The following is a 16202-nucleotide window of genomic DNA, read 5'->3' as shown; positions in this document are numbered from 1 at the left end:
TAGGTCACCTTTCAGTGGCCCACAGCTACTGACATAAAGTAAATAGAATTTAATGCATGGTGAAGAAACATTTTTCAGCATACATATTTTCAAAGCTTGGTTGAACACACGCCTACTTTCCTATCCTCTTTGTGAACCCACGCCTTGAATCCGAAATGGAACACCCCCAGTAGTGCTGCCTCCGTGTTCTGTTGATGTAACATTGTACTGAACATCTGAAGCCTCCTCCAGGTGGCCGAGTGCCAAATCCAGCTTAGGGAAGATTGCCAGTCGTGAATAAACCTGACTGCCCTCTTGCCACCCTTCATGGACACTCTCAGAAGTACCAGTCAGATCACAGGAGCAATGTAATATGATGCATAATCTGGCTAATTAACCATGGTGTGGGTGCGAAACACGCTCTACAGGTATGAAAATTCTTGAACTTTACACCACCACACAAGGCACATTTGCACGTAGCTTGCTCTGTACTGAACGGGATACAATATTTCCATTCAAAATAATAAGCACATGAGCTGTGATGTTTTTTTATCTATTTAACTGCTCCTAGTCTCTCCCTACTCTCTCAGGTTGTAGCACTTAGATATTCAACAGTGAAAAAGATTTGGAAATATGTTAAATGAGAGATTGCCAAGGAAATGAGGGATGTGCATGACATACGCAGAGTTCGGTCAGGAAACTCAGTGGTCAGCCTTAGGATTCATATGTTCTCATACTCAGCCAATCGCATGCACGCTTATCACTTATGGAGGGCCTTTTTAACCGACAATCAGACCTCTCAGGTGCTGCTCATATACTATGCACGCTGCAGCTCACAGAATTGCACTCATCCTTCACCATCCCAGCTTCCACATGTTGTTTGGATCTGCTCGTAGGTACTGGGGGTTTTTTGTATTTCTCCCGTATAGTAGGAGATATGTATTGTGATCCCTACTTGATAGGTTATTGCACACTGGTGCATGCACAGACGTACTTAGAGCGGATCCATTCAGCACCAAATAATTACCAAATAATTATTTGCACATTCATTAATATGTTTAATCTAAATATATGAGATGTCCTGACTGAAATGCAATCTACAGGAAATTTCACTTTGCAGCAGGAATCTAAATTGTCTTTGGAGATATTGTCATGCAATGGTGGACCTAAGTATGGACAGTGGTTAGGGCCAAAAGCTTTACATATCCGTTTTTACAATGTGATTTGGCTTGCTACTTGCATTGTGTGCTGCTATCAGTTTTGATGATTGTGATTTGCATAGTGCAATGGCTCTTCTACTTACTCAGCTACTTGCATTATGCAGTGCAACTGGTTTTGTGACTTGCTGAGTTACTTTCAGGGCTACCTGCTGAGCTAATTACTGAGCTAGCTGCGAAGCTAACTGCAGGGGCTAGTTGTGAAAGAAATAGCAAATGAAATGGTGAATGACATAGCACAGTGGTTCCCAAACTTGGTCCTAGGGCCCCACTGTCTATGCTGGCTTTAGTTCCAACCACAATCGCATTTCCATAATTTCAAAAAACATTTGTTCATTTTTCTTAATTAGGCGCTTTTCATGTTTAGAGGGATTATTTACTCTAAATGTAAACATTTCAGAACAAATATTAATCTGGAAGTGGATCCTGAAAACGATACTGAATTTTGAAGATGAAAATTTGAAAAAAGGATATCTCCAAATTTTCAAAGAATTCTTGCAGGATCTTTAATTTGTGTGCATATCTTTCAACGATAGCTTGTAGTCATCTAGCAAATAAGAAATCTTACACATTCACAACAGACAAATGCCAACCATGGGAACCTGCTGCTCAATGACAGATGCAATTCATTTTTATAGAAAAAAAATTAATGAGTGTAAGCAATAGGAAAGGAACTGTTCCCTGATGTGCTTTTTCCTGAGATTTGCCAATACTTATCAGCTGTTAAAACAATGGCATACGATCATTAGAGCGTGTTCAATTGCTAATTCAATCAGCAGTGTTTGGAACAGTGGACTACTGCTAATGGACCTGCTGCATCCAAAAGAATATTCTAAAAATATTTATAATTTTAAAATAACATTGTATTTTATATGTAATAAATCTAGCTATTGGGGTTAATATTTGGAAAAAAGGAAATAGCATTTTTTCAGTTCATACATGGAAACGCTCTGTCACATTTCAAAACTCTCTGTTAAGGATATGAAACCTAACCCGACAACCAGAATTACGATGATGATGATGATGATGATGATGATGATAATGCAATTATTGATACCTTTCAAGGATCCGAAAGGACTAAGGAAGAGGAAGGTAAATTATCTATGCAGGCCAACCACATATTTTTTTAATAAATAATTTCTTTCTCAGCAAGAAAGCAATAAAAGTCATGCATTTGCTCTACAGTTGTACGTTCTCCCAAAACCCCTTTCTTTTCCATTTGTAATCATATAACAAACCACCATCCTGAAGTGCATCCACAATTTCCTTTTCATTGTGAAATATGCAGATGACCAGTAAAGCACAGTGAGGAAATTCCAACTGGCTAAAAGTTGACAGTTTTGTCAAGTGATGAGACTATCACCAGGAGTACAAATGTCATCCAGCCCCTTTTGTCTTCATGAAAATAAAGCTGATTTTTGCCTCCTCCAAGCTGTTCACTTCAGCATGTCTAATTGTGCCTTCTAAGCACACAGGATTCTGAGATCAAGTGTTAGACCACACTAGACATATTTCAAACTTTAACAAGCTACACATTTTCACATCCCAGTAGTTTCAAGGACCCATTATTTTTAAGAATCCTCAATGACAGGATGATATCTGGGCTCCACTGAGCCATCTTAGGACTAACTGCAGGACACAATAGCCACAGCAAAGAGAAGATAATGCGGTGGCAGAAGAGGAGACATTTTAATGAGAGAAGCTGAAAGCTGCATGAAGAAAGTTAAAAATGTAGATAGATACCCTAGAGATTTAAATCATCCTCAGTCAAGGTAGAATATATGACCAAACTGTGTCACTAACATACATCATACCTTTATAGCTTAAGTTATTTATGATTTTATAGATAGTTATACAGTTTTCCAGAGTTCTCTATAATTCAACTTAGACAGACGTGTAATGAAATCAAGTATAATGACTAATGATGACATTTTAAAAAATGCATCTTTTCCTTTGTGTCTCTGTCTCCTTGATACCCAGAAGAGGCTAAATTGTCTCCAATTACAAGGAATGTTCAATTTTTTTAATAAACAAAGGAAGGGAAGATGTTCTATCCTCATCCACCTCCTTCTGTGAAAGATACAACAATGTATCCTTTGCTAAAGCAATTTGAGCTATACATGACTGCTAGTACCACAAGTAATTGAAAGGATGACATATATTTGGTGCAAAGCTGTAAGTAAAGAGAGAAGGATCAAGGAAAGAAACATTTTGTAAATGTCAATCACAATGAATGCATATGCATAAGAGCCATACTGGACAAAAATGTATGCAACCATGAACAAAGCTTATAGCAACAGAAAAATAATTGCAAAGTAAATAAAAATAAAAGCCGAACATAAATTCAGTCAACCATCCATCCATTGTCTATACCCGCTTATCCTGAGCAGGGTCACGGGGTGCTGGAGCCTATCCCAGCATTCATTGGGCGAGAGGCAGGAATACACCCTGGACAGGCTGCCAATCTATAGCAGGGCATACATACCATTCACTCACACCATACCTATGGGTAATTTAGGGTCACCAATTGCCTACCTGCATGTCTTTGGACTGTGGGAGGAAACCAGAGGAAAACTCACGCGGACACGGGGAGAACATGCAAACTCCACACAGAAAGGCCTCAAGCCGAGATTCGAGCCCACAACCTTCTTGCTGTGAGGCGACAGTACTACCCACTGCACCACCATGCCGACCAATTCAGTCAACCATTAAACAAAATTTGTTGTCATAGCTGGGACATTGCTTGTTTTCTCACATGCACTTCAGTCCTCCATTAACAAGAGATTCATAGCCTTTTTGTCATGTCAAATCTGGTGTCTAACAGTTATCCTGATTGCACCCCAATCATCTTTGTTGATCAAATAATTACCTAATTAAGCACAGACAATGACTGACAGTGATGTTAACAAGCCCCACTAAATTCATACAATTATTTTAGGATATTACATTACAATTACTTGGCAGACACTCCTGTTCAGTGCAATATACAGTAGTGGAGAACATCAGAATTACTCTCAGGAATACATAAATGCAATACCATCAAGAAGGCACAGAGGCCTATTTATAATCTTTATGCGTGAATCACAACAATATTGTAAAACGAGAAAGTAATTTCTCTTGATAAAAATTCCACCCCTACAAGTAGGTGGCAGTTTCTCTCACAACCTGTGTCTTTGTGTGTGGTGTTGATACAGTGCTGAACGTAGTGTGATATATTATAGTAATGCATTAGGTACACAGATTGCTGAGGGCTAGCTGTGTGCTGTGTTGTTCGATATGCACGTAGACTAACGTTAGCTGTGACAGAAAGATAGCTTGATGGCTAATGTTTTCTTCAATACAGCTTGGATAATCATTTTCTAGGTTTTTGAGCTTAACTGGCTCTCTGGTGGAGCCATGTGCTTACCAACAAAGTCAGCCATTTCTTCACTGCATGTTTAAATGCCAACCGGCTGTGCATTTAATTCTTCAGAAAAAGACGGGCATGCTACAGGCTCAGGAGCATTGTTGGAGGCAGTAAAGTCAGTATCTGGTGTTTCAGACAGGCATAAACACAACATGAATTTACAAATTCACACTCAATATCATTTTTTACCCTGTATCTTTCTGCAAGCTCTGTGGATGTCTTATTTAAAAAAATATATATTTGTCTACATTAAAAAGAGGTGAATGCCATGTAGACAGTTCTAAAGTTTTAACAGAATTCTAAACTCGGTTGTTTAAAATCTCTTCTGTCAATAATTGAAAATGCTTGGAGAAAACATGAAGAGAAATGCATCTTTCTAATGACAATGGACAAATATCTTTTTGTCCTTTTGAGTAGATCTGGAAGTATTTTTTCAGCGGTGATTTTACCCACGGTGTCATTTTCTTGTCCAATTATTTGTAATTGCCCAGCATAGATCAACACTTTTTATTAACACTGAGTCAAGTGGGAGGGCAGGGACATCCAGTCTACATACTTATTTGGGACCAAAAATCCTGACTGTTTAAAAAAAAGTTTGAGCTAGTTCACAGAAATGTGGCTTAATTTTGTGGCAAAGGTAAGTGGACTCATTGATTAGCCAGTGTACCACTTACCTAGTATCCAAGGTCTACCTCAGTCACTGATCAAAGGGGGAGAACGAAAACCAGGAATACTACTGGCCTTTCCTGGCCTGATCTGAATATCCCTTGTCTACTGTAAACAGGCAGACCAATGTGCAAAAACCTTGTGGAGGTATACACCATTTAGTGAAGCTAAACTACCTTACTTCCCCTCCAGAAAATGAATTAGTTATAACACAAATAAATGTACATGTTGAGCAAGTGTTTCTTAGTAGGTTTGAAAAAGTAGGGGAGTGTACTGAGAGTTCTACTGCTGACTCTAAATAATGGATTGTAGGGCAGATTGAATAATTCTGAGATCATGAACAATACTGATAATTTAAGAGAAGCTGGAAACTTGCTACTCGTATCACAAGCTTTTCTGAGTCAAACAAGGATGAAATTCCATTTCATTAGGGGTCCAAGCAGCAAGGAACCCTATCGGATTATTATTATTATTATTATTATTATGGGTCCAAGCAGCAAAGCTGAAGGAACCCTATTGTTTTGTTCTGTTTTTTATTATTCGTTTTTTTTTTATTATTATTATAATTATTACCTAAAACAAAATGGACAGCAAAAACCGTAAATCGTAGAGCTTTGAAACTCGTTCCTGTGCCTCCCCACTACTCAGGTTATCGCAATGACACCAGTGGCCAGATGGTGGCACTGTAACACAGTGATTTACATTTTGGCCCATAACTCCTGAACCATGTGGTCTAGAATCTAAATTCTTTTTTCCACCGATTGTGGTTTATGGTGAACAGAATGTGATTTAATTTCCATAGTCCAAAATTTTCCGCCATTTTGAATTTTTTGCAAAACCTACTTTTGCAAACTAGTCTGGGGCCGTTTGGCAAGCAAAATTTGTGACATCACAAATATGCCAAACATGTCATGGATAAAGGTGTAGAGATGCTACAAAGCCATTTTCAGTAGTGTATTGAACATTCTTTGGTGGAAAACAACATTTTTGAAAATTATTCTTCAATATATAATATATTTTAAGGTTTTTAAATACATCCAGAGTGATAATTTAATAATATAGGATTAAACCGAAGTGTCGAAGTGTCCCTGAGCAAGACACCTAACCCCTAACTGCTCTGGTGAATGAGAGGCATCAATTGTAAAGCGCTTTGGATAAAAGCACTATATAAATGCAGTCCATTTACCATTTACAAAACCACTTTTTTAATTTTATGATGCAGCAATTATTTTTTGTATTCTTAATACTGTCATGTGTAACCACTGTCCAAAAACTTTTTATTGTATTTTATTTTTTGTTTGTATATCACATTGCTACCAAAATTACCAAACGTATAGTTCTTATACAGTTTCTTTGAGCAGGCCCCATACTCAGTGAACTATGAAGTATCACAGCTAGCTTGCTAATGATGGAGAACAGCAACAAACTCTGCATTAGGAAAAATTGACAGAGTACAGTACAGAGCACTAAGTTAGTACTGGTGCAACTAGAACAGTCCCCATAAAAATACAGTACTAATGAATTGCTGCTACACTTAAGGAGAACTACGTTATCATTGGCATACTGGGTTAAACTGCCAGGAACAGAAAAAAGAAATGTTGTATCAGTGGTACTCCAAAAGTTCTGATGTAGTCTGTTGTGTAGTTCTTTTTTTATGTTTTGTCAATATCGTAAATCAGGGATAAAAACATTGTTACGTTATTTTTTACAGTCAGCTCTCATGCAAACCACCATGTTTGGAGAAATAGGTTGTATAATTGTTTACTCATAAGAAGTGTTTCAAATAACGCTGTCAATCGATTAACATTTTTAATCAAATTAATAACATGATATGTTGATTAATTAATCGAATTAATTGCAATTAATCATATATATGTATATTTGCTTGTGAAGATATTTCAACTCAAAAACATTACATTATTGTGGCACATGAGTAAAGCATTGAATAGAAATATCAAAAGGGGGAAATAGAAATCAATAAATTGTTTTATTTCCAATCATTTTTCCAAATACATGTCTTTTTATCATTGAACATAGGCCTATCACTTAGCCTAAAATGTGGCCATAACAGTTTTTTTATGCCACGTCGCACAGGAACTGCCGCCGTGGGCTATGCATGGCAAATTGTGGTCACCCACCGACGGGTACGCATGCGCAGATGGTGCTTCGTTTAGTAGGACGCATGCGCAGGTGTATCTCCCAAAATCACCACTTCGAACGGCACGAGATTCTTAAGCACAGCTTTATCGCCTAACGTTACTTTAGCTAACCCTAACATGTTCGCGTTTCGCCTACTTTTAGTTAACCCAGTTAGCGCGTACCACCGATACAGATGTAGGCTATGGACACACGGAAGACAACAAATAACGTTACAGAGGTGAGGACATGCCATAGCTAGCTACATAGTTAGCCAAGTTTTACTCATGACACTTTGTACAGGTGTGCCGTGGGTCTGGACGGTTTCGTGCTTGTTTAACTATTTAACATGCTATTTACATGTACAACTAACGCATTGACCGGTTGGAATTGTGCGACGCACAGTGTCAGAGGGTTGCGTTCGTAAATTCACTCCGGTGGTGTCAGTGGCACCCTGAGTGCTCTCTTGTTGCTTAGAAATTAGCGCTGCGCTCAGAGGCTCAGAGCCACACCGACCGCTCCAGCTGAATGTCCGGTTTGTCAGAGTGTCTGAACCACATAATGGCTGAGTGACAGTGTGGCAAAATGCGACGGTTGGGTTATTTGGCAATATAGGTAGCTAGTGTTATTCAACACGCAGCAACTTACAGTAACATCGGTACATAAACTACATAAACATTAAATAATATTATATGCGTTAATTTGCGTTATTGACAGCCCTAGTTTCAAACCACGTCCTAGGTCCAGTGAGTTCTTTGCGGTGAGCGAGACTTTAACACGCGAAAGACACTTACAATCCGACCCCTTAAAGGGAACCCCTCCTGTTAAGGCTTGTCGGGCTTAATATGGTGTAAATGCCTTCAGTTATGTAAATATGTTATTAAAACCACATGAAAGATTGTAGTTGTTTAAAAAAAAAAATTAAAAAAAAAATGTAATCCTTCAACTCGTAGGTCGCTATTACCGTTATTACCGTCGCAATGCGTTCTGAGTAGTGACGTCAAATGGTTTCTCGGGTCTCCGGTCTGTTGTCGCTGGGGTCACGGCCGGGGTGCTCCGTTCCGGAAGAGAAATTTCCATATTCATTTTCCCTTTGACTTTTCTCCTGTCAACATATATAACAAACCAAGTGATCATACCAGCTTTTCGTTTCCATAACATTACTATCTAACACCAAAACTGTCTAATTTGTGAAAGCAACCACAAATCTATTGTCATTTAGGCTAACTAAAGGTACAAGACTGTAGACTATTTTTTTGTGCGACAAACAAACTACAGTAATGTCGCGTTTATCACAACGCCACTGATTGGACAGTGCTCGGTCAGCGGGGAGAGGTCAACGAGAGACAGATTTATTGGCCCCATTTTTTTACGTGCAGTTAGCTAACATTAGATTCCTTACAGTTTTTTACATCATAATTTTACTTGTAAACATTTATTAGCTAGGTAGAAGATGGTACAATGTTTTGCGCCGGATTTTCGGAATAGGTCAGGTGTAGGCCTACGTCCTGTCAGTTCTATGCATTTCCATCGAATGCAGAAGAATTTCAACGATGGATTAAATTGATATGGTACATTAGGCCAACTATTCCCAAACGAACAGTACATTTTTTCATCCAGTTACTCAGGCCGTACATATTATTGTCCGATAAAGGCTACAAAATAATGTAGAAATAATGAATATGTAAAAGTTGTGTAAGTCACTCTGGATAAGAGCATCTGCTAAATGCCTGTAATGTAATGTAATGACAACCTATACAAATAATTTGAAAGTCAGTATTCCAGTCGAAAACCGGGCATAGTCAACAAACGAGCTAACACACAAAGCAAGTAGTGTATACATAGGGAAAATAAAATATGACAGGATGTTCAATGTAGTTTGTTAAGCTGTAACTTTATATAAATTAATGTAATTTGTGCATTTTATAACCAAATATCCCAGGGAATACCACCCTTGAGAGAAGGGGCATAGATGTACAATATATCAAAAGTTTTGTAATTTTACTAAAAAGGAGCTCTTTTTTAATCGCTGGTTGTTTAAATCCCAACGGGGAAATTTATTAGGGAAATTTTCTTCTGGCCCTGAACTTGGCGGAAGTGGCGTCACACTTCAAATCTCTCTAGAGCACCATTGAAAATGTCTTTTCAGCCTTTTTCGATTCGAGGCCTGGCGGGACACAGCAGGAAAGCCCTCATAAAATAAATCCAAACGGTGAAGATTGAAGGAGACGAGAGTAGGGCATAAGACTAAAGATCGTGTCTGTGCGGTAATTGCGCACCTATGCCAACAGAGATGGAAAAGTTGCCTGTTGTAAAGTTATGCGCTTTCTAGCAGCAGCTGTTCAAAGTCACTTTACCATATGTGTCAAACATAGTTTTTGGTGAAACGGAAGCGTGTCATTATCCTTAGTAATTTAATTGACGTACCGTTATTATATATATATATATATATATATATATATATATATATATATATATATATATATATATATATATATTATATATATAAACACACACAACGTGGATCAATAATAACGTTACCATATGAGTTTAAACCGGTGATAATACCGCCTTTAAATGTATAGAATAACCCCTAAATAATCCCTAAACTTAGTTGGGCAAATCTGGTAGCTAGATAAATGATTATAGCTAGCTATCTAGGAAAACGGGCAGCAAATTAGGATTTATGGAGGAATGACTGGGACAAAAAATTTGACCTAACCTTAGTAACAGAATTAACTCATTGATTCATAGTAGACAAAGCTCTTTGTTATAATTCATCCCTATCTCTTTCGCCCTATTAAATTCTCATTCTAGAACCTTATTGCTGTAACCCCTTTTTTCAAATCAGTCTTCCATCTTTTTTGCATGATGACTAAAATCAACTGGATCTCTTTCAGTAATGAGTCTCTCTGATGACCAATATATTTTTGTGGTTTATGTAGCCTTCAAAATGGACATTACATACTACGTACAAAAAAGGTGGAACACAGGAAGAGGAAACCTATATCCATAAAGTAGAAAATATCCTCGGCAAGGTGAACCGCAGAAAGCTCCTTAGGCTTTTTATGATAACCAGCTGTGGCATTGTTAACACATTGTGTTGGAAAAGGTAGCTGCCTTCAAAATCATCACAGCACATGCAGATTAAGAAGCCTTCCAGCTACAGTACTTGGAGCGGAATGGTTCCTGTCTGACGAACTGTTCCATCTGCAAGCATTCACATCTCATTTGTACAATGCATTGGTATCAGCTACTGATGTGAACAAGCTCCATCACAAGGTCTTCTGCGCCAAGAAAGGAGAAATTAAATCTTGGCAGTTTGTTTCACAAGAAGGGATCTGGAAGCACTGCTTGGAAAGCTGTGCTGCTGTTCTAACTCCTGATAGCAAGGACCTGTACAAGCATGAAGAGAATGCTGCTGCGCATTGTGTGATAGACTTGGCTGGCGTCCTGTAATTCCTGCCATGCACATGCAAATTGATCACTTTGATCATGGAAGCTGTAAAGAATAAGATAGCAAGGATATTGAGTATTTGCAATGGAGTGATGCAACAGCTGCCATCCTCACAGCAAAGGTAAGGAAAAAGGACAAGATGAATACATTCCTGATCTCCAATGAGCAAGGGTGCCTCCAGGGATTTTGTCCCCCATGAAAAGACCTCACTTGAGTCCCACCTCCCCAGGCCACCTCATCCTTGCACAATTTCAGTGGAATCATTTGCAGGCCCCTGTCAGTCAGAGCCCTTGAAATCATCCTTTGCCCCTATACAGTGCCACTGCTTGTGAGCGTGCAACAGAGCTTCACAGGCTACTTGTTAAAGAAAGTTATTAAAGCTTGTTCACACATTCAGTCTGCCGTGTTACCAATGACAATACTTAGATCGTATGCATCAACCTTTACGCTGAAACATTATGGCATACAGAACTTATTGATTTTGCGTGACATCATAGTTTCACTTGACAACTCTGTGTGATTGTTCATTTGACCATCTCCGTAAGCTTGTCATGCTGTATGCCTATATTTTGTCGTAACGGTCAAAGCACGACTACGTTGACATGACTGCATGAGTGATCTCAGATGTTGATCATTTTGATTTTTGAACATTGCAATGCTCAAAAAGAAATCTTAAGCTTTTACACCAAGAGGAGGGCAGTTTCTGTTTTCCACACACTCAATCTCTGCCTGAACGTCTGTAAAACATAGATACCACTTATAGCATAGGTTTGCTGTAATCTGATTGATGGGAGCCAATCTTTGCTGTTAATTAGGTTGGCTGGTGTAGGCTGTCATTTCAAGCACACACCCCAGAGACTTTGCACTTACCTCTCACCAACTTCTTCCTCCTCTCTGTCAGTATAGCACACGTATTATGAATTACAATGGACAGCTTGCAGTAAGGACTTACATGAGATGTGAAACTGAACAGAATGTTTGTGGCTAACCTGAACATAAATTATGTATACTGTTTTAACTTTACAAAAGCTAACTGGAAATGTTGTTTGGCTATACAGTAACATTATGTGTAAATCTGCAAATTGTGAAATTTTGGCAGTGATGTATATGCAATGATGTCTTTATAATTATCATTGGCAAAATAGTTACCATTTAGCCAACAAACTGTGAGATTAATGCACTTTCAGAATCAGTATCACAGCTTTCATGATATTATAAGCAACAGCTACCTGGGTGGTTGCTACCTAGTGTACGTCACACTGATTCAAAATGTAGAATCAGCTAGCTAAGTTACACAACTGTGCAGTCTCTGCTGTACGGTGATTCACCGAGACATCTGCCCAATTCGCCACAGGTTCATCTCAGACCACATCTCAATTTCCCGACAATCACTGTTAATTCTCCTCCTGGTCGCATGGTCCCTTTCAGTCACAAAAATGTGTGGCTGTGGTACTTTCTGTTCATAGGTCATGTCTGTTTGTCTCCACATTGGGATTTATCTTTCTAGTTTAATGCTGTGTTGTAGCGAGTTTCAGGCCCATAGGCTAGGGACTACCTTATGGACGATACATGGTTTTTTTTTTTCACCTTAACCATGTTTTGAGTTGCAGCTAATGACATTATGAAATCAAGTCAGGATTCAATTATGAGTGTCATTTAAAAATGTATGAAATCCAGTTCCTATCATTTCCCACACATTTTTTTTCATTGGGGGCACTAAAAGTTACACTTTACTGCTTGCAGGCTATTAAACGGTGTTCATTTGTTAGGATGCACAGTAAAACTGTGGAACCAAATTAGTTTAGTTTTATGTTAACTTGTCTGCCTACTGTAAAAACTGTTCAAGTGTTCTGCAATCAGGTTTCCTGTGCATCTACTAATTCAATAGGCATGACATGAACTGCTAAGCCAGGGTATTTATTATCTTTGTCCATACCCATGGATTTTACCACAATGTTAATAAATTATTCATGCCTATAGCATTTTTGTGAGTTTTCTTCCTGAGTGTTAACTGTATTTACTAGAGTTAAGACATCAGTAGGCTTGTATTGTATGTATTGGCCATAAAGCCCGAGTTTTGTAAATTAATGGATGCCCATGAATGTGAACATTTTCTTGATAAACATTGATAAATAACCATTCACACTATGAAACTGAATGCAAATGAATTCAAACAATTACAGCAGTGGCAACCAACCTTGTTCCTGGAGATCTGTCCTGTAGATTTTCACTCTAATCCTTTCAAAGCACGTCTCATTCAACAGCTATAGATCTTGGAAGATCAGGAACATTGTTGGTTACTGAATTACAGTAATCACTGAACCTTATGTGTTTGATATATTTCATATTTATTTACTAATATGACTCTTTTTTGACAGATGCCTATTTTGATAGGGTTGATATTTTTACATTGAGAGTTTAAAAGCTGTGTGTCAACTGTTTTGCTATTTCTGCTGTAGAGGGCAGCGGTGTGCACCTCCAATTGCAGAGGACAGAATCAAGATATTTTCTCCATATACAGAATAAATGTAAATCAATCAAGTGCAATCAATCATTTTATTCGTAATTAAAAGCTCAGTACAACATGGTTATATCTATTCTTTTATTCTATGATGCCATCTACATTTTGGTGTAAATATCAACAAATTTATATAAACACCTCTTACAGAGTGTACCACAGTAACATTTTCCAGACGTCAGTGCCATCTAGTGACATTGAGAAGAAAGGTATTCTATGAATTTGCAAGCGTCATCTTCTCTTGGTATGTTTTCTTATTTTTGTTACAGTACAGATGATCATATCATTTACATTCTGGATCTTCATCACTGTTGGTAAAGGTGTGTCATGGCAGTTTCAACGGTCAAAAATGAAACGGGCCCTGACCAGCCGAGGCGACTCAAGTGCCCACAAGTAATTAAGCTCACCCGCTCACCAGAGGCGAGTAGGCTACTTTATGTTTCCAGCAAGTCCAATTTGAAGCTCACTAGTCCGTCATCAGTCTATGTTTAAAAAAAAAAAAAAAGGTGGGGGTTGGGTAAAGGCAGTTTAATGAAGCCAGCCTAAATCAGAAATCTTTTATTTCCAAGTACAGCTCTGCCCTCTGTGCATGTAAATGTTATATTTTGTACCATGTTTTTATTTCTAGAAACATGTTTAATTTCTTAAAGCTTGTTTATAGATTAATAAAAATATTTTACATTCCGCAGACTGTTGTGCCTCCTTTGCCCAAAAGCTGTGGTGATGCACAACCTCCATTCAATGGACATTTAATATTTGTTTTTAAACACAGCTTTTCAAAATTCCTGTTGTAAATGGATGAACAAACACAAAGCTTTAATGTTTTGTGAAAAAGGCTCAACATTTACTTCTTAAAGGGATATTTCACTTTGTTATAACTTAAGTAATTTTATGATTCCTACCACATCGTATTTGCAAGAATGAATACGACAGCCTACATCAGCTGTCCCTGCAGACCGTTAACAGTATAACCCTTCCTCCCAGCCATATCACTCCCATTCATTTTCTGGTCCTCGCTGAAATGAATAGTTTAATTAACACAAACTAACCACAGAGGATAATACGTCAATGTAATGTTTTTTTTTTTACTTGATGAAAGGTATCTGTTTTGTCAGCTGGTTAAGGATAGCTATAAATAGAGGAACTATTTTCAGATAGGTTATTCTGCAGAAATACAGCAAGGCGTAGTTTGATTTATTTTGCTATAGTGTGCAAGGATGCCTCACTTAGTTAAAATAACAAAACTTTTTGCGGGATCTTAGCAATAAAACATTGAAAATTCATTAGTTTTATGTATTCAGTTTGATGAATTCGGTTCTCATTTTTGCCAATTTCCCGTGGATTAATATATATATAATATAAATATATATAAATGTGAATTGTATTTATATTTAAATGTGTAAATACATTTGTACAAACAAATATGGTTGTATGTATATTTAAATAAGTGTAAAATGCTGCATCACTGGGATGAATACTTTTAAATAAGTCATTAAAGATTCATCATGGAACTGAACTATGCTGAAAATATTATAATGATATATAATAAGTAATATGTTGTCTATTTACTGTAATGCATACATTTCACCAAATTCTAGTCTAGCCTGGAATTTACATGACATTATTTTATATTACATTCATCTAGCAGTTACTTTTATCCAGAATGATTGACAATACGGGATAATACATATCCTATCCAATATAAGATATTCACATGATTAACATGAGCAGCCGTGCCAGACATGACTGATTACATTCCCTGACCAGTAAGTATAGAGGCAGCACTAGTCCATGTTAAACTAAACATAAACAAGAACCAAAGTACACGTACAGACTACAGCCATAACAAGCCCATGGAGGATAAACATAAAAACATAGAACAATATAGCCTAAAACCATACCCTAATACCATACCCTAAATTAGTACCAAAGGAGGGAGTCCTAGGAGGTGGAGATGGGAAGGGAACCGTAATGTAGTCTGAAGAGTTCGGTCTTCAGTCGGCATTGGACTATAGGAAATTATTCCACTGTCCTGACCATTGTAGGAGGACAGTACAGACAAGTACAAACATCATCAGGTCCCTGATTCTATACCTGACGTAACCCAGCTCAGTTCACTGCTGGGGAAGGCAACAGTGATAGACAAAAATTCCAATAAGTAACATTTGTGAGTTTAGCCTTTTAAAGTTTATTCTTCTAACCATGAGATTGGATTACTCATCAAACATTTGAAAGCATCTAAGGGAGCTTACACTCTGTCATGATGAATGCTTTAAAAAATGCGCATTCATTTTAAACAGCCTTTTCTATTGAAGCAAGGCATAATATAATGCAAGAAGTAGCAACAATTTTCTGCATTGTTGTCTTTTGACAGCATGGTAACTTTCTACTTTAACTACAATGTATCATGAAGTAGCAGTCCATTGACCAGTGGGGTTCTACTTCCTAGGAAGCAGGTTTTTTGTCATTTTCAAAATGGTAGAAGCTTTTACCAAAGTTGCCCTGGGATATAGCTACTTTGGAATTACTTTAAGTGTAATTTCTTGTTTTCTACCCGTATGCTAGCCATTGTGAAGCCGGCAGGTCATAAGAAACTTCTGTGAGTATCTAAAATATCCTCCATTGCACACAATAACTTTCTGAGCCAATCAAAACCTTACACTTTATCTTTGATATATTTTCAGGACCTGGAGGAAACTCACACGGACACAGGGAGAAAATGCAAACTCCACACTGAAAGGCCCCGGCCAGGATTCAAACTCGTCTTGCTGTGAGGTGACAGTGCTTTTTTTCTTAATTTAAATGTATTGTTTTATGTAAATC

General features: G+C 37.7%; 1 long non-coding RNA gene across 1 annotated transcript in view; it reads left to right on the top strand.

Annotated features, from left to right (window-relative positions):
* Positions 1 to 7417: 7417 nt before the first annotated feature.
* The window catches only part of LOC135248258 (uncharacterized), a 31596-nt gene continuing 22811 nt past the window's right edge, over positions 7418 to 16202 (top strand). The window contains exons 1-2 of the long non-coding RNA XR_010328392.1: positions 7418 to 7645; positions 16064 to 16154. This is a non-coding gene — a long non-coding RNA (uncharacterized LOC135248258). The remainder of the gene's footprint in view (positions 7646 to 16063; positions 16155 to 16202) is intronic.

This window comes from Anguilla rostrata, chromosome 2 (genome assembly GCF_018555375.3).
Source record: "Anguilla rostrata isolate EN2019 chromosome 2, ASM1855537v3, whole genome shotgun sequence".
Taxonomy (NCBI): Eukaryota; Metazoa; Chordata; class Actinopteri; order Anguilliformes; family Anguillidae; genus Anguilla; species Anguilla rostrata.
The sequence above is the reverse complement of the archived record's forward strand: the minus strand, read 5'-3'. Positions and strand labels throughout refer to the sequence as shown.